This window comes from Muscardinus avellanarius, assembly GCF_963383645.1.
Source record: "Muscardinus avellanarius genome assembly, chromosome: 8".
Lineage (NCBI taxonomy): Eukaryota > Metazoa > Chordata > Mammalia > Rodentia > Gliridae > Muscardinus > Muscardinus avellanarius.
In genome coordinates this window covers 100,063,662-100,088,546 of record NC_137794.1, presented here as the reverse complement: position 1 = coordinate 100,088,546, position 24,885 = coordinate 100,063,662, and positions in this window count along the sequence as shown.

Below are 24,885 nucleotides of genomic sequence, written 5' to 3'. Positions count from 1 at the left end.
TGCTGTATTGCTATTTATCAGGTAAACAAATAGTTGCATGCAAATTAATGTTGAGAATATTTATTAGCCATAAAGACTGTCCCTACATTTTTCATAGCTTTCAGGCTTTTACGAGGCAAATCCTAGTAAATATAAAAATATAGCACTTAATCCCAGCATTTGGGAGGCTGAGACCAGAGGATCATGGTTCACAGACAGCCTCAGCTACTTAGTGAGGCCCTCTGCAACTTAGTGAGACTGTGTATCAAAATAAAGAATAAAATACAGGGCAGGAGGTGTAGCTTGGAGGTCAAATGCCCCTGGGTTCCATTCCCAGACCCACACACACACACAAAAAAAATAGCACTTAGATCTATTTTAGGAGTCTTACAATACTAGTAAAATATTTGACTAGTAATTCTATTTTGGACAATAATCAGAAGTAGTTTTTCATTCTGTCGAATAAACTGTATCTAAGTAAAAATTTACCATGATTTAGAAACTACCTTCATATTGGTATGCAATATTTATTTCCTAATATTATGTAAATGAATCCTTTGCAATACAAAAACTTGGTTTATCTTTCTTTCTTTTTGGTGGTACTGGAAACCCTTCTACCTCTGGGCTACACTCACAGACCTATTTTATATTTTTATTTTGAAACAGGGTCTCTTAAGCCAGCAAGGCTGGCTTCAAACCTGCCAATCCTCCTGTCTCAGTCTCCCAAGCGCAGGGATTACAAGCATGCACCACCACTCCTGGTTGGTTTTTCTTTTTTATTATATATTTTTATTGGGGCATTCAAACTAATATAGCCAAGAATGACCTATCAATTTTCTCTGGGTAGACAATATATCTCAAAAACTAAAAACAAACAAAAAAAAAGGTGAGTCTAATGCATTATTTGATTTTGGCTAGAAATATTTGAAATAATACCCAGCAGTATTGAACCAAGAGCAGATGGGACATAATTACCTCAATCTTAGTTATGAAGAAATTAGGAGGGGAGAGGGTAAGATTGAGGTAGGAGTGAAAGACACAACCCTTACCATTTCTAATTTTCTAACATATTCTATATGATTCTGTTTAAAGGCTTCCATCTTAAGGTTTTGATTTCTAAGTAAGGCTAGTCTTTTAAAGATGATTCAGTGAAATCATTTAAGATTCAGAATATAGCACAACTTTATCATAATTAAAGCCAACACAACATGTTTAGGATTGAATAATCAATGTGTTATTTTTGTTTTTTAATGGCCAATTGGCATACTTGCTAAGAATGCAATGCTGCAGTATTTTTGGTGCCATTATTAAAATGTTAACCTCCTATAACTAAAGGGTCCTTTTAAAAGAGCTTTTGCATGGAATTTTATTTCCTCTAGTAAAAATAATAGAGGTTTAATTTTAGATATAGGCCTCTGCTGGTTAATTTAAAAAAACAGTTAATTTTCATCTTCAGCAGGTCCTAGATTTTCAACATTTATCAAACAATATGTTCTTTAAACTTGGCTTTATTTGTATCCACAATAAGTCGCCGTGGTGAGCTGTCATTTAATTCCTCATAGTAAGTACGCCCTGTGCCCCATTGTCCTTTCAAAGCCAGAAAACTATAAAGCTTGCTGGGTTTGTCCACACTGTCCCCTCGGGATTCCAGAGTTACTCGTGTAGCGTGCGTGATAGTCTAGGCCACTGTGAATTTTTAAATAAAATAAGGGAATGAAACTTCGAGTTTAAACAAACATGTGAAAGCACACGGAGTGAGAAGCCAGACAGTTTCGCTCGCTCTTAAGTTGTTCTGTTTGCTTTCCCCACATTCCCCACAGCACATCTTAAGTTTCCCAAAGCATGCCATTCATTTGTAAACAAATGGCTTTGTCACTGTGCACCAGAACCTAACTAAATATTGAATAAAACTGCAGGCAGACATTGTCTTTGAGTGCCATGCAGCACACCAAATATTGAACTCTTTGTCTAGACTGACCCCTTGCCTCCAGCCTGGGTCCTGCCCTTGTCCCAACAAAAGCCTCCAGTGATGGTCCGTGTTCTTTCATAAGAGATGGCGACTGTGATTGGCCTCCGCACCATGGTAGCACAAGGTGTCAGGAACCTTTTTCACACACTGAGGCTTGCCTTAGGCTAATTTAGACAATTAATCCTAAAGCTGCATAGATCAGCAATAATCCACCATTAGCACTAAATCAGGACACAAAAAATAATATGCAATGTCCATTAAGCACTTTAGTACCAACATAATACAATACTAATAGTACTAAAATATGACCTTGAACATTTCTTCTGAGCAAATCAAAACCCTTGCACAGGAGCCATCCTTAGGGAAAAAAAATATATGTATAGTTGTGTGTGTGTGTGTGTGTGTGTGTGTGTGTATCTTAGAAGCAGAAGAAAAGAAATCATAGAACAAGCAATGAATAAGATGAACATTCTAGATATATTTGAAATATTTACTAATATACAGATTCCCTGATTCATCTAGAGAAAATAAAAGAAATATATTTTAAAACCATGCTCTCATCATTAGACAGTATTATATCTGACACATACATTATACCTGTGAATTTTTTTCTCAAATTTTTACAAATTATTTTTAATCTGAATGGATAATTTTAAACACATATTACATATAACACTATATAATATGTTAAATATAAATGTCATATAAAAATATATTTATAATATACTTATATGTACAATGTATATTAAAATATTAATATATAGTTTTGGAAACTTACCATTCCCATATATATGTAATATATATGCACACACATTTTATATATATAATGCAATATACGATTACATATATATACATATATTATATATACATAGTTATAAATACACATATATACAAGTATATGTATATATGTATATATGTGTATGTATATATATAGGTATATATATGTTCTATATTAGACCATCTGCTTATGTTTGGTCACTAAAATGCAACACTAAAAAAATTTTTATCTTATAGAACATGTCTTAGACTTCTGTAAAACAAACATCAGAGAATCTCAAGTTATCTAAAAGAAAGGGAGGGCAAACTCCACTGAATTCTTCTATTGCAATAGCATATGTAAAAAGTATACAAAGACTACAATATTTACTCTCTGGCTCTTCAGGGTAAAGTCTGTCAATCCTTCATCTAAAAGATTCAGAAACAGGCAAGATGTCTGACTTCATGTAAAGAAGGATTCCAACCTAAATGTCTTAAGAGAATGCATGCATGCTCTGTAGAAATAGAATGACCCCAACAGAGGAAGTGAGGTTTGGTTACAGCAACGTGCTGCTGCAAGTGTGGATTGTGGACCACGCTGCGTGGGTGAGATGTGGCTGGTGTCCTCACAGTAAGTGGGGGTGCAGATCTGAAGTGTTGTGCCCGTAGCTACTTAAGTGAGCAGTGTGTGATAATTCACAGCACTTCAGGCAAATCTATAACTGAACAGGCCAGCAGGGCTTAGTGCCTAAGAACCTGAGTGTAAGACCCAGATGGTTCAAGTTCCGTCCACACTATTGACTAACCATATATATTAGGTGAGTTTGTTGACTTTCTGAGCCTCTGTTTCTCCCTCCTGAAAACAGATATTGCAAATAATCATACCTTCCTCAATGAGTTGCTTCAAGGATTAGATAGATTAAGATGTGTGAAGTACAACCAAGCAGGCAATGCTGACCTACCACAAAAGTAGACCTACCACACTTACAAGAGTGGTCCTGTAAGATTATAATGGAGTTGAAAAATTCCTGTTGACTACTGCTATAGTAGTCATCCCATGACAACAGTACTCACAGGCCAGTGGAGATGCGGGCATGAACAACCTGCTATGCTGCCACACAGAAAAGCATGGGGCATTCCACTGTGCATGGCATATACTCTTGATAGTGGCAAAAAATGACAATGCTACTAATTGACAGTATGCTTGAATGCATATGAAAGTAGGTTCATTGTGAAAAGGCCCCAGGCAGGTCCTTCAGCTGGTGTTCCAGAAGAAGGCCCTATTGTCACAGGAGATGCAGTGTTTTTAATACCTGTGGTCAGTGCAGTAGTGTCCCAGGCCTTCATGCTCCATGTATGGCTAGGGCCCTATATAGGTGTGCCACTTCTAAATCTTCTATACTATATTTTTACTGTACCTCCTCTATGTTTAGACATATTAATACTAAGCATTATGACATCACTTTTACAATATTCAATATAATACCATGCTGTACCTATTTCATATAAAAATATTTCATCCTGAATGCCTAAGAGAATGTATGTGTGCTCTATAGAAAATATGACTTAGTCATATCAAAGTTCTATTGCAGTGTGGACTGTGGGCCAAGTTGTGTGATTGAGATATGGTTTATGTCCCCACAATATATGGAAGCTATCACCTAGGAGCAATAGCCATACGAGAGAGAGAGAGAGAGAGAGAGAGAGAGAGAGAGAGAGAGAGAGAGAGAGAATGAGAATGAATATATATATATAGATGATGATAGATAAATGGCTCTATACCATCGAAATTCCTGTAAGTACACTCTTGTCATGTCTGCACCAGGATGAAATTACATTTGTCAGAATGACATATCCCCATCATTTTGTGATGTACGACTGTGCTTAAAACCATGTCCAGTAAGCAGTACATGCACAGTAACCATCAGCTAACAGTCTTCTAAACTAAAAGCTCTGAGTAAAGCCAAGATTTAAGGCTTTAGGATTGTGAGGCCTCTAAGTTGTCACAGAATTCAGAATCCTAAAAAAAATTAAGTAGTAGAATTAGTTTAGAACTCATACAGCTTGTGCCCCTCATTTCCTGGGTGAAGAGACTGGTGCAAGTGGACAGTGACTTGTTGAGTTTCAGGTCTAGTGCTATATAGATTTTATGGTGAAAATGTTCTTCAGTCTAAGATACAGAATTTTCTTATTTCTCTCTAGGTCCATCTGTGGTGAGATTTCACCAAGCATATGTTCTATCCTAGAAACAAAATTTCAGATACAAAATGTTATGTTATGAAAATAAAGAAGTTTTCTAGGGAAAAGAATCCATGGGTCCAAATGGGATCAGGCTAAATCTTCCTGCTTCACCTCTGTCTCACAGAAATTCTGTGAAAATGGATAAAGCCAAAAGAGTGAGGATGATCAGATTGTTGTCCAGCTAATATTCTTTAGAATTTATATTTTTTGTTTTTGCAAGAAGGATATTTGCTTTTTTTTAAATTGGAGTCTGCTTTAGCTACCAACTGCTGAAACTTACGTAAGTAATGTTTAATAAAGACTATAATATGAAGGGGGGGAGTTGAAATTTTTATAGAGAATGTTTCTTACTGAAAATTTAAAACTGTAAGAATAAATTAATTTTGTTTTAAGCAATAACGTACATGCTGAGTTTCAAGCAGAAAAAGATTTGGAGTTAAGTGCTTCTTCTAGAAGGAACGCATTTGAATGAGACTGCTCTGGAACTAGTCTTATTTCAAAGCTTACTTAATAAACAAGGGGATTTTTTTCTAAAAAAGGAAGGGAGGTTGAAAAAAAGAAAGAAGGAAAGGAAGGGAAGAGAATGAGAAAAGTTGAGGAAGTAGGCAGGCTAGCCTTGGGCTCCACTGTCAAGCCCTAAAGCACAGGTCAGTACCGCACCCACGCACAAGCATGACTTTGCTTATTTGTAAGTGTCTGGAAAGAGAAGGATGATTTTGCTTTGAATAATAGAAGTTACTCAACGCCTTGGTTCCCACTGATCAAGTACTCTAATTTATAATAGGTGTTCATTTATAAAAGAAGCTTATAACAAGAGTTCCTGATCATAAATTTTGGCACCAGGGATCACTGGCAATCTGGCAATGTCCATCGTAAAATAATGTTTATGCCTATTTGTTTGTTTTTAACTTTTAAAAAGCCCTTTTATTTTTTAACTATCTTTAGGCTCACAGGAAGTTGCAAAGATGTCTAAGAAAGTCTGTGTACCCTTACCTAGCTTTCCCTAGTGTTAATATCTACAATATGAAAACCAGGATATTGATATTGGTGAAATCCACAGAGCTTTTCAGATTTTAGTGGCTACACATGGACCTAGGGTCATGTGTATGCGTGCATAAGTAATCCTGTGCAATTTTATTAAATATGTGGCATTGTGTAACCAATATGACAAGCAAGACACAGAACTGTTCTGTTGGTTCAGGCTTTCTTGCTCAGAACCCCTTTATAGCCAGAGGTCCCCCTAACACCAAACCCTGAAAACCATTAATGCATTAATGTGTTCCGCATTTTCATAATTTTTTTTAATTTAAAACTTGTTATATAAATTGTATCAGACATTATGTGACTTTTTGTCATATAAAATTTTATTTTTTTAATTTTTAAAAAAAGTTATTGGTGCACTGTAGTCAGACATCTTAATGGAGTAAAAGATGGTGGAAGCACACATGCGCCCATCACTCATTTAGCCCTTCCCCAATTCTCATTCCATTTCTTCCTCCTCTTTTCTTTTTTTTTAATTTAGTGTAGTTCCCTTGAAGTCTTATGCGTCAACCATTCACTACTGTTTATTGCTAAATAGTGTCCCTGGTGTGGATGTCCCACGGTTTGTTTAACCACGCTTCTCTTGATGGGCCTCTGGGTTGTTTCTAGCTTTGAGCTACTGAAAACAAACAAACAAACACACAACTGCCATGAACATCTGTGTACAGATTTTTGGGTGAAGCTAGTTTGTCATCCCCTAAGACAAATACCTAAAGTGTAGTTGCTGAATAGAGTATGTTTCTAATTATATAAGAAATTGCTGGATTATTTTCTATGGTGCCTGAACAATGTCCCTTCCCACCAGCCATGTATAAGTGATCCGATTTCTTCTCGTCTTCACTAGCATTTGGTGTTATCACAATTATTTTTTCCTAGTCATTTTAATATATGTTTAGTACAGTCTTGACGGGATTTTAATTTGGTTTTCCTTTATGAATAATGATGCTGAAGGTCTTTGCAGGTTCTCATTTGCCATCTGTGTACAGTCTGGTGAAATTTCGTGTCATGCATTTGCCTATTTTATTTATTTTTTAATTATTAAATTTTGAGTCTTCTTTATATATTCTAGACACCGTCCTTTGTTAGTAATGAAAATCACAAATGTTTTCTCCCAGTGCGTGGCTTTTTTCATCCTTTTAACAGGTCTTTCACAGAGCTAAGATTTTTAATTGTGATGAGATCCAATTTATCAATTTTTCTTCTTATAGATTATGTTTTGGTGTAATTTCTCTTTTCCTCTTCCTGGGTCCTTAATATCTTTTCCTAAATCTTTTATAGTGTTAAGTTTTACATTTTGAATTGTACGAGGCTATCTGGAAAACTATTTTTGAAAGCATAAGATGCATAGATACAAGGCCAATTTCATTAAAATACAGTTGAGTGCTTTAAAAATAAATATGATGTTTAGCACATTAAATAATATCTGACAATGTGATAACTTTGATCAAAGAGTGATGAACACAGTAACCTATTTCAAGGGAAGTGCAACAACTAATATTTCATGAAAATGTTTATGATTCCTATTTCTCTCAAAGTCATACACAGGGAAAATATTGCTGTGCTTAGTTGCTTACATTTAAAATCAAAATAAATTCTGAAATTCTGACTGATGTTTTTAGAAATGTGTATTTGTGGAAAGATGTATTTCCTCTGCATGTGATATCAAGAATCTCAGGTTAAGAATCCCTGATCTAGAAAGAGTAATTAATTATTCCATATGGTTCTGGAGACAGGAAAGGTAGTATCAACTGGCAAACACTCTACTGCCTGTTACTAAGACATGACTTTTTTGTGTTTCAATGTAAATCATAAAAAACGTTAAATATTAAATAATTAGCTGTCTATAAATTCTCCTTTATTGCCCAGTATGGAAAAGACATTTTATTTTTCATTTTTTAGGGGAGGAGGTGCTCAGAATTGGACCTAAGGACATTCTACCTCCAGACATACCTCCAAACCTTTTTTTTTTCTTTTCTTTTTTTTTTGCGGTATTCAGGGATGGAACCCAGAGGCATTCTACCTCCAAGATACATCCCCAGCCCTACTTTTTTTTTATTATTATTTTGAAACTGAGTTTCACTGAGTTGTACAGCACCTCCCTAAGTAGTAGCTGAGGCTGTCTGCGAACCCGCCATCTTCCTATCTCAGCCTCCCAAATGCTGGGATTACAAGTGTGCACCACCACTCCCGGCTTATTTTTTATTTATTTTGAAACAGGGTCTTGCTACATGCCTGAAGGTTGTCCGTAAACAATCACAGCAATTGCTGAAGCTGTCCTCGAACCTGCAATCCTCCTGTCTCAACCTCCCAAGTACTGGGACTGCAGGCCAACAGCAACACCTCCAGCTTGGAAATATATTTCTTTATCCAGAAAATTCCCCAGCAGCCTGCACTCCTCCAGGAGGGACACAGTGAGAACCTGGTAAGGGATGACGAGTAAGGCCCTTCTGTGAGCCAGGGAGTTCTGCTTTGGAAAAACAAAGGTGTTAGGTCTTCACACTTCCAGATTGTGTTCTAGAAACCTGTGACCTTAAGCCGGCCAATGTGAAAATAACTGTCTCTGCAGTCCAATTCTGAGCCACCCAGCTGTAGGCATCAGGAAACAGTGGTTAATTTTTCCTCCTCATTTTCTAAAGCATGCGGTGGATTGCTGACTGGTCAGTCTCAGGAAACTGTGCCATTTTCATTATTACATGTAAATTAATCTCCTGAAAGAAGAAAGTGCCAGCATTTAGTAGCACAAGGTTGTCTTGTTTTGACAGCATCTTAGTTATGGGTTCAAGAGTAATTACTGGAATAAATCATCAATAGGTGGCGGCGATATTGATTTTGTGTCAGCACCTGAGTAAACTACAACCCGGCTTTGGTTGGCGCCATGTCCATTGTCTTTTGTGCTTTACGTTTGAATTGCCGTCCAAGAAAAGGCTTTTTAGCTTCCACATGAAATTGCCTACTGAGGTGCTTTTCCCAGGAAAGCTCCTCGCGTATCACCTCTCCCTCCCCAGCTTCACCCTGGACAGTCTCTTCGGACCATTTTACTGAGCTCCCTTAACTAGTGTGAAATGCTAATACGGATTGCTATGATTTTCCAACAAAGCGAAAGGAAAATGTGATTACTGGTCAGAGGGTTTCATATTAGCACTTGCTTCTGCTAATTTAAAAAATAGGTTAGACTGCAGGAAAACCAATTTCCTCCCTTAACATTAGTTTCTTCTGCTGTTCTTTGTTTAATAAATATCCTCTGGGCCCAAACTAATGTGAACAGGGGAAAGAGAACCTCATTCTATTAAATGTAAACTCAAAAATCTAGTTGGATTTAATATTTTTGAAGGTCCCTTTAAACTTAATCTTCAAACCAAAATAAAACAATCCCTATGGTTTTGTGGGGTTTTTGTTTTTGTTTTTTTGTTTGTTCTGTTTTTCTGGCTGGCTGGCTCAGAAAGAATATCCTTTTGGTGTTTATTAAAGGTGAGTCACATCTTTTTTGGTGTTTATAAAACGTGAGTCAGGTAACTCTAAAAGGCAGGACACTGAATCAGAATAGCCTAACCTTAGATAAACTCAGATTATATAGTATATAGTTCTTGCTTCTTACCAAGAAATGCTCCTGTGGCTGATAACAAAAGACAAATAATGAAGCAGAATATAAAAAAAAACAATAACAACAAAGCTTCTGCGTCTGCCGAGTCACAAATCTCCATCTCATTTAGTTGTCTCTTAAATTTTGATGAGGACTAGCTATGTGTGTATACTAGAAAAATAATGCCGTCCTGTTTAATTGCGCTATGCATTTTGAATAAACATTTCTGATTTTTCTAGTTCAAACTCCAGACTCTTCTTTCCAATGTGCAACTATAATTTTGCATCCACTTATACATATGTGTAAAGAAGCTTACCTCTCCAGCTCTTCGCCTAATCCCCGCTCAGTCATAATTCATGCATTCTAATTGTATCATGAATTTGCTTCTGCTCATTTTCAATATTTCCAGAGCACTAAAGAAATAAATTGGGCATGGTGGTGCATGCCTGTAATCCCAGTACTTGGGAGGCTGAGACAAGAAGATAGCAGTTTAAGGCTAGCCTCTAATTTAGCAAGGACCTCAACAACTTAGTGAAATCCTGTTTAAAAATCAACACTAAGATAGGTTTGGGGTGTAGCTCAAAGGTAGAATGCCCTTGAGTTCAATTCCCAGTAAAAAGAAGGAAGGAATAGAAGGAAGGAAGGAAGGAAGGAAGGAAGGAAGGAAGGAAAGAAGGAAAGAAATAAGGAAGGAAAGACAGTATCATTTTGGTATTTGTATAGCTTATATTTTACCAAACCCCTATTACCTCATTTTAGTGAAATATCACTTCCAGTATTTTTTTTTCTACCAGAAAGGAAATAGCCTTAAGTAATTATGTGCTCAAGAGCAAACATTTCTTGCCAGTATTCTTTTTGTGTGTGTTTGCATGAGTCTGGGGATGGAACCCAGGAGCATTTGACCGCCGAGCTACACCCCCTGCCCTATTTTTTATTCTGTATTTTGAAACAGGGTCTCACTGAGTTGCAGAGGGCCTCACTAAGTAGCTGAGGTTGTCCGCGAACCATGATCCTCTGGTCTCAGCCTCCCAAATGCTGGGATTACAAACATGCACCACCACACCCGGCTCTTCTTGCCAGTATTCTTAATTATTGAATTCTTTTTATCTTTCATTTGCTCCAGGTAAAGGACCTTATTCTGAAATTTTTCTATATTTTTTCAGCTCTTTTACCCTTCCTTTTGAGTTCTTCTCTTTCTCCTGCCTAGATAAGATGTGCTCTGTCTTGCATCTAATTGTCTGTCTTGGAGCTGCCAGGAATGCACCTGGTTCTCAGAGATAAACCCCATATAACACACAGCTACATGCATTTTTGTGTGTGTGTAGGGGGGACTGGAGATTGAATCCAGGGGCATTCTACCTCCAAGCTACATCTCCAGCTCCATTTTTTCTTCTTTATTTAGAAACAGGGTCTCATTAAGTTGCAGAAGGCCTCACTAAGTAGCTGAGGCTGTCCACGAACCACGATCCTCCTATTTTAGCCTCCCAAGTACTGGGATACAAGTGTGCGCCACTACGCCCAACTAGCTACATGCATTTCGAAACCCCTGCCTGGAATGATTCTTTAAGGACAGCTGCCCTCTGTACAACAGACGTTGTACAGAGCTGCACCAAAAGACTCTATGTTTCACCCAGCAGTGCTTTGAACATAGCATTCAAAAGATGTTTGTAGAATGAATCAGTGAATATACATTTAGAAATCTCTGACATGCCATCAAAACATTTCCAAGCCTTCTCTAGGGGATGTCAGGCTAATGTAAATGGGAGTGGAAAACTTGGCAAATGTCAACAGGCTATAAATAATCACTTGGTCTATCAGTGTGGAGAATTTACATATACAGACATTTCCTTTGATGAATGCTAAAGCTCATAATGAAAAAGAACACGCATTTTGAAAAATTAAACATCGGGACTACTACAGTAAAAAGGCACAAGCTTTGGATCAAAGGCCTGGCTTCTCGCCTCCTTTCTGCTACCTTGTTCCTTACACACGTGAGTGAATACTTCTGAGCTCCAGTTTCCTCATTTTAAAATAGGCCTCAATAGTATCTTCCTCATTTTATTGTGAGGGTCAAATGAGGTAAAGTCTGCCAGCGCCTTTGGGCACATAACAGGCACTTTATACATTTCACTTCTATCATCTGCTTTTTTATAAGCCATGAGGACAACATTCAGGTTTTACTCTTTAAAAAATGACAAGCCGCCGGGCGTGGTGGCTCGCCTTTGTAATCCCTGTGCTTGGGAGGCGGAGACAAGGGGATCAGACAGGTTCAAAGCCAGCCTTGCTGGGTTAAGAGACCCTGTTTCCAAATAAAAATATAAAATGAGTCTGGGAGAGTAGCCCGAAGGTAGAAGGGTTTCCAGAAACACCAGTACCACCACCAAAAAAAAAAAAAAAAAAAAAAGACAAACAAACCACTGAATTGATCCAAATAAGAAATGTTCTAGAAGTTGATTACAAATTTGGAAACTCAAACAAAAATCACATGTTATTTAAAAATCTGGGGGCAGGTATACTAATGCCTCTTAATTGGTCTTGTAGAAACAAGACTCTGCCCAGGTGAAATCTTTTGACATATTTATCTATTTAAATTTTAAGCATGGGCCGGGCATGGTGGCGCACGCTTGTAATCCCCGCGCTTGGGAGGCAGAGACAGGAGGATTGCGCAGGTTCGAAGCCAGCACACTGGCTTAAGAGACCCTGTTTCCAAATAAAATGTATAAAAATAGGTCTGGGAGTGTAGCCCTGAGGTAGAAGGGATTCCAGGAACCCCAGTACCATCAAAAAAATAAAAATAAAAATAAATCTTAAGCTTGGTTCTTGAGACAATAAAAAAGTAAGAATAACATGTGGTACCTTTTATCATTTGTTTATTTGGGAAAGGTAAGGGCAGACACATGAGCAATGAAATATAACATAAGCATAGTGTAGACCAGGGTATACTCCAGTAGAGTTCATAGGGAGAAGCTGTAAGCTTGGAAGAATTGCCTATCACATCTCAGAGGTTATAGCCTTTGAAATAAGCTAGAAGTTGATTTAAAAATTTTCTACCTGAATAAAAATGTTGGAAATAAGCACCTGGATTAGTTAGCTTGTTCATCACGGTGACTAAAATACCCTACAAGAACAACTTGGGGGGAAAGTTTATTTTGGCTCACAGTTTCAGGGTTCAGTCCATGATGGTGGACCACAAGGTGGAAAACATCCTGGAGGCAGGGTGTGGTGAAGAGCAGCTGCTCAGGGCAGCCAGAGCAAAGAGACAGACAGGAAGGGGCCGGGGACAGATATAGTTCTCACGGCCCCTGTGGTTCATCTCTTCCAGCCATGCCATTCTGCCTACAGCTACCACCCAGTAAGTCCATTCAAATTACTATACCATCAATGGACTTACCTTCTCATGAGGTTAGAGCCCAAATTTAATTATTTTACCTCTGAACACTTCTGCCTTGCCAACTCTTGACCTTTGCTGGGAGACATCCTATAGCTGAACCAATAACAACCTCCAAGAGTGTGATTAATTCCAGGTCCAAAGATGTCCTTGCCTTTGAACTCGAGTTCTCAGTTGTAGCCCTGACTCTTGTGTGCTTTGGACTTTTTCTGTAGTCCCATTGGCCTGGCTCAAGTTTACACTGTGAAGCCATCCTTACTGAAGAGCTGCTGCCCGCTCCCCTCTGGCACACCAGTGTGGTCTACAATTCCTAGTTTAATAAGGTTTACACTTCAACTCTGACACAAGGTACATTTCATCTCCCCATCCTAAATCCCTGTGATACGTCTACTCAGAGATATTAGCACAAATCTATAGTTGGGAAGGCCTGATGCTTGCAGAATTAGCTTGACTGGATTAACTCAGAAAAACAGCATCAAGGGACAAAAGTAGAGAGCCAACAGCTACTGTTTAATGATACTGCTTCAGACATTAAGAAGAGCAGGAGGGGCAGGCTAGCCTTAATGCTTACTACATCTCTGGAGATATTCTATGAGAATTTATAAACATGTTCTCATTCAGTGCTTGCAGCAATATCAGCTGGGGATTATTTGCGGTTTTACAGAGGGAGAGCATGGTCCAGTGGTGAGGCCAGAAATGGAACATAGAAGCCAGCCCGATTCCAAGGCCTGCATGCTTGGGTCTCAACCCTCATATATTCTGTCTCCGGGTTCTCATCCAGTCTTCAAGCACTCATTTCATATTTGTATTTTCTTGTATTTGTCAGAACTTCTCAGTGGCCAGTTCATGTCTTTCTCAATAACTGCATCGTTTCGAGCTCTCCTGATCCATACTTATCGATGTATATTTGTATACAGCCACCAGTTGCTCAAATTTCTCCTCCAAGTTCCTCTGTTCTTGGATCTTCTTTAATCTGTTGACCCATACAAACATGGCCCACATGTGCTCCTTAAGCACTATACGTATTTTGATAATTAAATACCCTTTATTAAGAGTAGACTTTTATACTGCTAGAATCTTGAAACAGTGTCTTGGAGAAAGGGAAGAAAGAAGGAAGGCTAAAGCCCTCAGGAGGCATGGGAGGTCTACTCCTTGGTTTATCCCCTGAAGGTCTAATTTTGCCTCTTGTGTTTGAAGCCTTCACTGACTATTTGAGTAGATTAGCATTTTAGTATTTAGTGTGTCATATCTGTGGGAGAGGCCTTAAAATGCACCTAAAGCAAAATCATATTTAAAGGGTCTGGCTCCTAGGACAGGAAAGCCCAGAGGTAGGAGTAATTCTGAGCCAGCCACTCGGGGACGATGCAGAGGAACTTGTGTGTTTCCCTCTCTCTGATCCAGCTGCCACATGGCCTGCTTCCACCAAGGGCTGCCTTCCTGGAGACCAGGATGGTTGCAGCAGTACTAGGCTTCGAAGCTACACACTGCACAGTCCCAAAGGGGACAGACTATTTCTCAGCACCTTTCTAAAAAACCCTTACATTTCAACTCTTTTTTTAAAATGATACTAGGGATTGAATCTAGACACATTCTAATATTGAGATACACCCTCAGACCTATTTTGTTATTTTGAAACAGCAACTAATTACTGCATGAAATTGTGATCTTCTCATCTTAACCTTTCAAGCACTGAGATTACAGGCATGCACCCCTGTGCTTAGTTCAGATTATAATTTTTATGTACTGCTGATCTAAATTATGTCACATGCCCTTTCTGGCACCACGTTTCATATGGATTGGCCAGATGAATGCCAAGAGATGATTGGTTGATATCTTAGTGGTTGGTAACCAAAATTGGCCGATAACTAATCATTATATTAAAAAGAATGGGTTTTCTTTATTGGTATAGTCCAGCATGGGCCCACTCCCTCACTGAAGATAGTGTTGTCTTGTCGTACAAGACATGGGCTTTGAGATGGAGGTAGTTAGAAAGGACTAAGAGTGATAGATCCTGGATAGACCACCAACAACCAAGAGTGTCTACTTACATTATTGGGTATAAGTTAAGCACAGAATGTAAGAAAGTAATTACTGAATTAATACTCTTGGTAACTGAAATGTGAGCTTATTTCTAGAAAAAGCATATTAAAACTCTCAATGTCTCTATCTCTATTAGTATATTGTTTGCTGTATGATTTTTATATATGTAGTCTAATTTTCTCAATCTTTTTAAAGAAACAAATTCCCTGTATGCCTCTGCCTCGCCCTCCTCTCCACCATTCTCCTCTCCTCTCCACCTTCTACTTTTCTTCCTTGCTCCTGTCCCTCTTCCTCCTCCTCCTTCCTTTCTCTCTCTCTCTCTCTCTCTCTCTCTCTCTCTCTCTCTCTCTCTCCTTTCTCTTGGATTATTACCAGCAATTAGCAATTAGCAGCAACTTCCTTATTAATAAAGGGGCAGTTTTATACAAGCTTCATTTTGGGGTTGAAAGCATTTGTCATTCACTCATTTGACAAGTATTTTTGAGCATTTAAGATGTGAATTATATTTTACTATTGGAGAGAGAGAATATAAATGATACACTGGGTTTAAAGGCTTCATAAACTAAAAAAAGTGGGATGTTGTGTTTTAAATATTAAGTTTAAAGTATATTGGTATATGCCTTAATTTAAGCACAAAGAACTCTAAAAATCTGTTAAGTAGGCGGATAATTTCTGGCTTGGTGCACTAGAAAGAAAAATTGGGGATAGTAATCTTTCTGAATCCGCATACTAACCAATTAAATATTAGGTTTTTTATACTCATCAGGAAATGAGATAGTCAGTCTGCTATGGCTGAAGGACTCAGCTTGAGGAGAAATGGTGACTGTGTCCTGCTTTGAGAGAAGCAAGCACGTGAGCCATGTGTGAAGTAGTGACAGTGAGTGGGCATCTAAGCCTCCAAGTTGGAAAATAGAAAACACTCTTGGTATTTAAAAAGGCTAAATCTGAAGCAGAGATTTGTTTACACAGGTAATGGAAGAGCTAAGAAGATAAATATGGGAAATGATACAACCTACACATAAGCATGGCAGGAGGCCACTCTTACCTTCAGAGGAAGCAGGACAGAGAGGGAATATGGGATATCCTGGCCAGATTTCTGGATCTATAATTAAATATCTGAGGCAATTAACTTGTAGAGAAGAAATACTTACTTTGACTCATAGTTCTGGAGTTTTCAGTGCAAGTTCCAGTGGCCCTAATACTTTGGGCCCTTATAAGGGGCCATGGGTCACAACTTATAATGTATAAAGCCACTTAAAAAGCTAGGAATAAAAAGAGTGGAAGAGAAAGAGTCTCAAAAATCTCCCTTGCCTTTTTGTGGTACTGGGGATTGAACTCATGGGCATTCAACCTGTGAGCAAGGCCCTCAGTCTTTTTTATTTTTTGTTTTGAAAGAGCATCTCACTAAGTTGCTGAAACTGATCTTGAACCTGCAATCCTCCTGTCTCAGCCTTCCATATTCTGGGATTACAGTATGCACCACTGTGCCTGGCTCCACAATCACCTTTGAGTTCACACCCCTAATGATCTGTGGGCCCTTCAAGGCCCCACTTCCTAATGGTTTCATCACCTCCCAATAACACAAAGCTTTGGGACAAAGCCTTTAACACGCAGATCTTGGCAGATATTCATAATCCAAACTGTAGCATGGGGAAATGAAGACCAGAGGCTTTGGCCACCAGTAAAATCTTGGACCTTGAAGGAACTATCTATGTGAAGCTGAAGCCAAGGAGAACATGCAGTGCCTTCTTACCATGCTTCCTGAGGCAGGGGGAGGGGAGGAACACCCCAGCCTCTTCCTCCCCCTCCGCAGTCTCCCCATAGGGCTTCCCCTCATTGGCACAGCCCTTCCAGAATGCAGCTGACTCTGTGCCTGATGTTTTAGCTGCCGGGTAGTGGAGCAGAGTAGGGCAAAGTGGAGAAGTCAAGGCACTGCATCTTCAGGGTAGACAGGCCCAGAATGACATGGTGGGAAAATGCAAAGCTGTGCCCTCAAATTTCTACCAATTGCACTGTTTCTAACGGGTGACGGAGGCCACTTGGTACATCCTTTGAAGGTAAGGGCATAGATGGGGCATCGGGACCGGAGGTAGCATGTGGGAAGGAAGATGAGCAGGAGGAAGAGAAACCAGATATTGAAACCAATCCAAACATAACCATCATCACCCTCCTGTATACCTCCTACCTCGTTGATCATTTCTGTGTCAAAATAAGAAAGCACGTGCCATAGACAATCTAGTACCTATTTAAGGAGTCCAGGTCAGGTGAAGTTACCATGTCAGAGTTTCCCACTGAGTCAACCCAACGATGACATTTCTCACTACGAGATGCATACTCTCGGATCTCAAAATCAGCTTGCCTACCTGGGCACGACAGCACACGTCTTTCTACACAGCTGGAATATCAAGCACAATCTGAAAGGCCAGAAAGACTGCACTGCGTAATTCTGGCTATATTTCATTTTAAAAAAATGGATACTACAGTAGTGAAAAAAATAGGGCAAGAGCAGATGACATTATGCCTGTAAAATAACCCCAGGGAATCCAAATGGGTCCCCATATCAGTGTCCAAAGCCCACCAATTTAGCAGCTGTGTGCCTTCTCATCCCAGTCTTTACCTCATCACTTTGCCTCCTTCTGTCTTTCTTCTCACTCTTGTGATTTTGAGCCTCATCCCCAAGATTGGTCAACTTCAACAGATTCTTTTAAATGTTGACACTTAGTTCAGTGTCTTCAGAGAAGACCGATGCGCCTTCAAAACAATAACAGTGCTTTTGGGGCTGACTGTAACTACCTTCTAATAGATCAGTCAAATGACTGGCTGCACACCCAACTCTCCACTCATGGCAGGAAAACAGAGAGGCATATAGAAGGTGGCTGGTAGATGTATACTTTGTACGCGGTAACTCTCAGAAAATGAAGCTCCTAGTCCTCTCCTTCCATAGCATGAATTTTTAAGTCACCAGCTCTGCGGTTTATAAATTATTTTAAACTCTCACGCTACTGCTCAAAAATATAAATGTGTGTTTTAATATTGTAGACTAGGAGTCAGCTGCTGATAATACAAGGGAAATTTAACTAGCTTATAAATGTTAAAATGTAAAAGCAAAGGAAGTCTTGCTATTCATCTTCTCTGCAATATTCAGACATTCATGAAATTGAAAGTTAATGTACCAGGGACTTTCATTATCTGACCCATTCCATGCTATCTATTAGATTCTCAAAGCACTGGAGACAGAGGACCAATATGTCACCAACACAGGACTGAAAAGGTCACAAAAACGAAGCATCAATAAAGCACTTCTGAATTAAATTTCACAGTGCTCAGCAGAAAATATGTTCTGTGGACTAAGAATATTTGTAAGAATGGGACTGATAGCTAGAAACAACTTGTAGAAAACAAACATATTTTCTGACTTTAAAAATTATGTTTAAAATTATATTTATATGCACAAGGCAAAGCATGGTTTTAAATGCCTAATAAGGAAAAATAAAATAAAATTCTGCATTGGAAATATAACAATGTTTAGGGTCACAAAATTTACTGGCAAATGATGGTTACTTACTAAACTAGTCTTTCCCTAAGCATTTAGTAGCATACCTGTAGGACTTCTAAAATTCAATGTAATGTTGGCTATCTTTCCATAAATCACATTGGGCCATATGATTTACAGATTTTATCATGGTCTTGACCATGTTTACTGTCTAAAATATGTCATCTTAGTTCACTTAATAAAAAATAACCTGCCAAAATCTATGATTTCTTTTAGCTTTCCAGATTTGGAATTATTATGGATTCTCAATAATGCAACAAGCCTATTTCTGAGATTCGCTGTCAATATTTTAATTTTAATCAGGTAAACCAAAATAGACATAGAGTGTGGCTTTCCTGTGAATTAGCCACAGATACAGGAAAAGATATAAAGGGATAAAGAGCGACACACCCTAGCTGAGTAGTTGATGTGTTGTACAAAATTAGGAGATTTCAGAAGGGAATAATTTTAAGGGTCTGACTGGGATGAATTATTAACTAGTGATTTCTAGATCTCGAAGTTTCAATATCAAAGGATTAGGAGGACTGACACTGAACTGTTATTTAATTAAGAAATTTAATAAATAATTTATTAGCAATCTTGCTATTTAAAAATCACTATTAAACTGGGCGTGGTGGCGCACGCTTGTAATCCCCGCGCTTGGGAGGCGGAGACAGGAGGATGGCGCAGGTTCAAAGCCAGCCACACTGGCTTAAGAGACCCTGTTTCCAAATAAAAATATTTTAAAAAATAGGTTTGTGAGTGTAGCCTGGAGGTAGAAGGGCTTCCAGAAACCCCAGTACCACCAAAAAAAAAAAAAAATTACTATTATGCCAGGTATAGTGGTACATGCCTGTAATCACAATACTTGGAAGGCTAAGACAGGAAAATCACAGGTCATCATCAACAAAGATCATTAACTTAGTAATGGTCCCTCAGTAACTTAGTGAGATCTTGTTTCAAAATTAAAAAAAAAAAAGGTCTGGAAGTATAGCTTGGAGGTAGAATACCCCAGGCTTCAACCTCTAGTACCCAATAAATAAATATAAAAATCACTATTATTTTACTTCTATAAAGGGCATTCTAACACTAAAAAAATTGGCAATAACACTACCTCAGAATATAATTTATCAAATAAATTGAGCTTAGTGGTTAGCTCATTATCATTTCTTTTTTTTTTTTTTTTTTTTTTTTTTTTTTTTTTTTGATGCTGGGAATTAAACCCAGGACCTCGCACATGCCGGGCAAATGCTCAGCCTCTGAACTGAGCTAGATCCTCACCGCTCACGTTCCCTTGGATTTGGGAGATAGTCTTTCATGGACCAGGATTCGGGAGCCTTTGGTTAATGTTAAATGCTAAATATATACCTGTAATATATTGTACAAGACACAATACAGAGGAGAACGCAACACATGTTAATGTGAATGGGTAGCAAAATGTATTAATTGTGCAGGAAGCCAAATGCAAAAGTAGTCAAGGATCCCAGAGATGATGCCCGGATGGGCTGTGACTTAGCTGGACAGGGGGAGGGAAGGGAATTTGATGTGCCGTGGCTGGCAGCTGGAGAGAACAGAGGTGATGGATGGGGTGGGCAATCGGGAGACTAGACAGATACCGGGGCAGTTTTATGTCTGGAATATTAGGGGAATTCTCTTAAATGCACTCTTGTCAGTAAAATCAATTGGAGTTAAGTACACATAAAAAGACAAGGAAATCCTCTCCTCTTTTTTTTTTCTTTCTTAACAGCTCTATCAATAAAAGGAGACAAATATCAGTGTAGATAATCATACAAGGAACATTAAGTATGAACACTCATTCCTTTCCCAATATCTTTAAAGATACATTAGTAATTATTAAGTTTAAAAGTATACTCAGGAAAGGGAAGAAATGTGTTAAAATGAAATTAGATTTACTTTTATATCTAAAATACTTTTAAAAGCTCTAGAAACATTTATTAGCAATTATAGCTTTTGCTTTTATCTCTTCTCATTTTATAAATAAGTTATTTTCTCTTTTCCTTGCTTGTTTATTTTTTTACCATATCACATGATCAAACAAAGTAATTTAGTATTATGACAAAGATTTGACAGTCTAAAATTATATAAAATGTAAAAACCCAAAATATGTTGGGTGTGGTGACATATTCTCATAATCCCAGTACTTGAGAGGCCGAGACAGAAGGATTACAGGTTCCAAGACATCCTCAGCAACTTAGTGAGACCATTTCAAAATGGAAAATTATAAAAGGGCTGGGAGTATGGCTCAGAGGTAGAATACCCTGGATTCAGTCTTCATTATCACACCCAAAAAAAGTGGTAAAAATAATTTCTTTTAGATTTTAATAAAAAAGATTGCTATCATAGTTTTTGGACCTTAAGGAAGAAGTATCGAGATGTTCTACTCAAAGAAAAGAGTCGGGTTCCACACCTTGAAGGTCACTGGGCTTTATGATTGATCAAATGTCCTGTCCATTGAATTAAAAAAGAAAGAAAGAAAAGAAAGAAGCTGGAAAACTCAGCGTGCACATCCAACTGCCATGGTGCATGGTCCTCACTGTTCCTTCTGAATCACCTCTGCAGTGAGCTGCTTACACACCCTGCAAAACCTCCGCTGGTTTTTCCCTAACCAGCCTTAGCAATGAAGATCTTGGAGGATATTTTAAAAAACACTCTTTCTCTGTTTCCCAGAACACAGGGCAGCCCCGTTTCCCAAGCCCACAGGTCTGTTTTAAATTCAAATGGAATTTGAGGATCTTGACAGAAAGGACCCCAGAGAGGACTTGTCCAATTGACAACAGAGAATCCAATAAGTCTTTTCATCTTAAGCCGAAGGATGTTATGTTGGAAGAAAAAGAGGAAAGCAAGCTGGAGCTGAGGGAATGCTAATAACCTGAGCAGGTTTGGGGTGGAAAAGTCTCTCTCTCTTTTTTTCCCTGCTCCTCTCCATTTACATATACTCAAATTTACCACTAAAAGTTTAAAATGAGTAACTGTGGTAGCAGTGCAGCTGGGAAGACATTTACGTCTAACAATTTGACCTAGCTATTGATTGGATTTGGAACTCTGGCAGATTTATTCCACCCTAAGTATCTTTTTTTGTTGTTTTATTTTTAAGATTGAAACAATCTGCGTTATTTTGTGACATAGGGTTGTTTATTTAAAGACTGGGTATTTTAGTCAGACTTGGATATTTTTAACGTCATCTTCATACCGGATCAAAAGAGAAGAATTCTTGCATTTCTCCAGGAGCCTCTATTTTTTTTTTTACTTGTGCCAGAGGGGAAGGCTTTTGTGTCTGTAAGATATATATACCTTCAGTACTTACGTGATTCTCCAGTATGGAGACTACATATTCCTTTGAGCAAAGTGCATTGTAAAGGTTAGAAGAGGTAACAATAGGAGAAAAAAATTGCCTCGCAAGCGCCTGTTTAGCATGTTTCCTGTTACTATTCTCAGTGACTACTATTATGGTTAATTAGATCTTCCTGACAAAATTCATTACAGAAAATCCTGGCTTAGTGAAGAAATAATAAACTCGGCTCACTCATAACCTATTAGTTATTTTTGCTTTTAAGGGACTAGAATAATTTCTTTTTCCTTTTCTTCTTTTCCTCTATCAAGAAGACAAATGGAATGCCACAAGTAGTAGGAGGGAAGCGAAGGAAAGCAGGTGGCAAAGAAATGAAATCCACCCTTCCATCTGCCTTTCCTTCCCCACATAGTGAGACAGAGATGCAAAAGGAAAGTTTCCTTGGGGGGCGAGGGGGGTGAACAGAAAGATAAACTAAAACACCTTGTATCCTTTATTTCTAATCCCACTGCTATTGTTGTAAATTCAGGCTCTTTTTTTTTTCTCTTCCCTATCAACACATCACCTGTAAACTACCAGGTCTACTCTGACCTCAGCCTTGTAACCAATTTGCCTTCACTCAGCTTCCAGAGCAAGCCCCCTAAATACAAAGTCCGCCATCTTTTACTCATGCACACAACTTCTTAGTGGTGTCCCGTTACCTGTGAAATAGCAAACGCATTTGTAATAGGGCAGCCAAGGGTCCCCATCACCGGACATTTACTTAGATCACAGCCCTTGTGGTTCTTCAAGCCCTTCTTCCTGGTACAGTGCACCATCACCCAAAGCTCCATCTGCCCAGGTAGAACCACCTCAGCTCCTTGCAATGAAGGCCTCTCAGACAGCTTCACACCACTGGGCAGGAATCCAGTTGTCTACCTGAGTGTGCCTAGCTCCATCCTCTCCACCTACAGAATGTCTGGCAATCAAAGGTTTCTTGGTGGACCACTAGAACACATCCTATTGATCTATGTACACACATATGCGTTGTATAAACATATATATTAATGCATATGCATATATGTAATATATTATGGTATGTGTGTGTGCACACATACTTTGGTGCCAAGTTCTCATGTGGTAGATTTTAGCTGAAATAGGCAAGTTTTGCAGTAAAAAAGGAATTATGAGAGAATTTGCCTCTCCCCTTTAGAGTCCAGTTTACTTAAACTCTGAGAACTGAGAGGATGAACCTCATCAGTGACCTCCTTCATCTGTAGAGGCTTTCCCTCTGCCTCAGTTTACCTCTCTAAAGTCACAAGGAAAGTTGTTTACCTGATAATAATGTACCAGGTTTAGAGGAACAATACAATGCTCAACACGTTCTTATTCCCTATGAGTCCTAGACTTTGATCATAGCTACTCCAGTATTCATAATAAAGGGCTGAACCCGTTAGTGTTTAATCTGTCCTCCTCTGGCATATCTGACAGGACCCTATTTCCTGGAGCATCGTGGTTATAGTATCTTCCTTTTTCAGTTTTCCTGGGCATTAAAGTCTTTAACTTTCACTGAATTTAAAGTTCAGTGCCTGAAACCACACCAAACCTCTAAGGCGTGGCCAAACCTTGCTATTTCACAAAGGTAAGGTCATGGTTTTCTTGAGGTCAGCGGACTTCCTGGTGGTTCCGAATATTTCTTTGGCACTTTAGGAAAAAAATCTGCATGGTCCATTTCCAGGATTGATAAAATTTAATTCCTTTTAGCTCAAGCAATATTAATTGAACAATGACCACGAGCTCAAAACCCTCATGGCTACATTTAAACAATGGTTAGAATCCATCACTGCATAAATCTAATAAAGATTGGGGCATAGACTATGTTAGTACTGAGCAGGATTTAGGAAATCAGCAGTGTCAACAGTATGAAAACTTCCTGGGAAATCCAGGAAGCATTTTTTTGTCATATGACATCCATTGGACTGCCCAGCAAATAAAAGCTGAGCTGCTCTAGTCTAAGTAGTTTTTCCAAAGGCAAAACCTTTCCCATGTGCTTTCTCTGCTGTATTTATACACACAGTCACAGAACAGTTTTCAAATCTTGGCTCCGGCTCACAATTTCATTTACAGAGAAACAACTAAGGAGACGAATCTGTGGTTATAGTGAGTGGGAAAATCAAGACTGCCTTACCCCTGGTCCAATCAGGTTTTCCTACACTCCTTATACGCTCCTCTCATTGGACAGTTTTTGCCTGTCCTTTTAGTGATATTCTTCTAGACTAACTTACTGAATTTACAATTTCACTAGCTTATATTTAACCCTCCTTCGCACCTCCCTCTCTCCCTTCTTTCTTACCTCCTTTCCTTCTATATAAACATGAAGGGTATAATTTTTTCACACCACCTTGTATTTGTTTAACCCCCCCACCCCAAATTCTGAAGTTGGCAGAAGTCTGACCTCAGGCTCCTAAATTATGTGTCTACTCAATCACACCAATCAATCTCTATTTAGGCTCCAAGTTAATTTGCCATAAATGCATTGCGAATGCATTTACCTCTTCTAATTCCTTTAGCCCACCTCATTTTCCTACATTCCTTCCCCTGCTCAAGGAAGATGATCTGATTAGGGTTTGTGCTGAAAGCAGCCTTGTGGTCTCTGCAAGTCCCTTTGATATCCTTGTGGGCAGAGGATGATCGGCATTCATAACAGCGCCCCCATTCCTCTCCTCTTTCGATTGTGAGCAGCCACTGAGGCTGCTGCAAACTCTACTGCTGCCTGTTTTGAAACCTGCCAAGGACCGGCAGCATGCCAGCACGTCCAGCAGGGTCCTGATGGATGAGAGGACATATAACAGCTGATGGGACCATAATAACAGCACGATGATGAGCCGGGATTATCTGTTGCGGAGCACAGTCTCCCCACATGGCCTCAGTTATAAATGTAACATGACACAATGAACAATGAGCAAAGAAGGAACTTGGGGTCACTTTAATTTAAGAGTTGTCAACTTTTTTTTTTTTACGCTGAAAGTTAATTTGAGAGATAAAGAGTCTAGACACTGGATCAAAAATA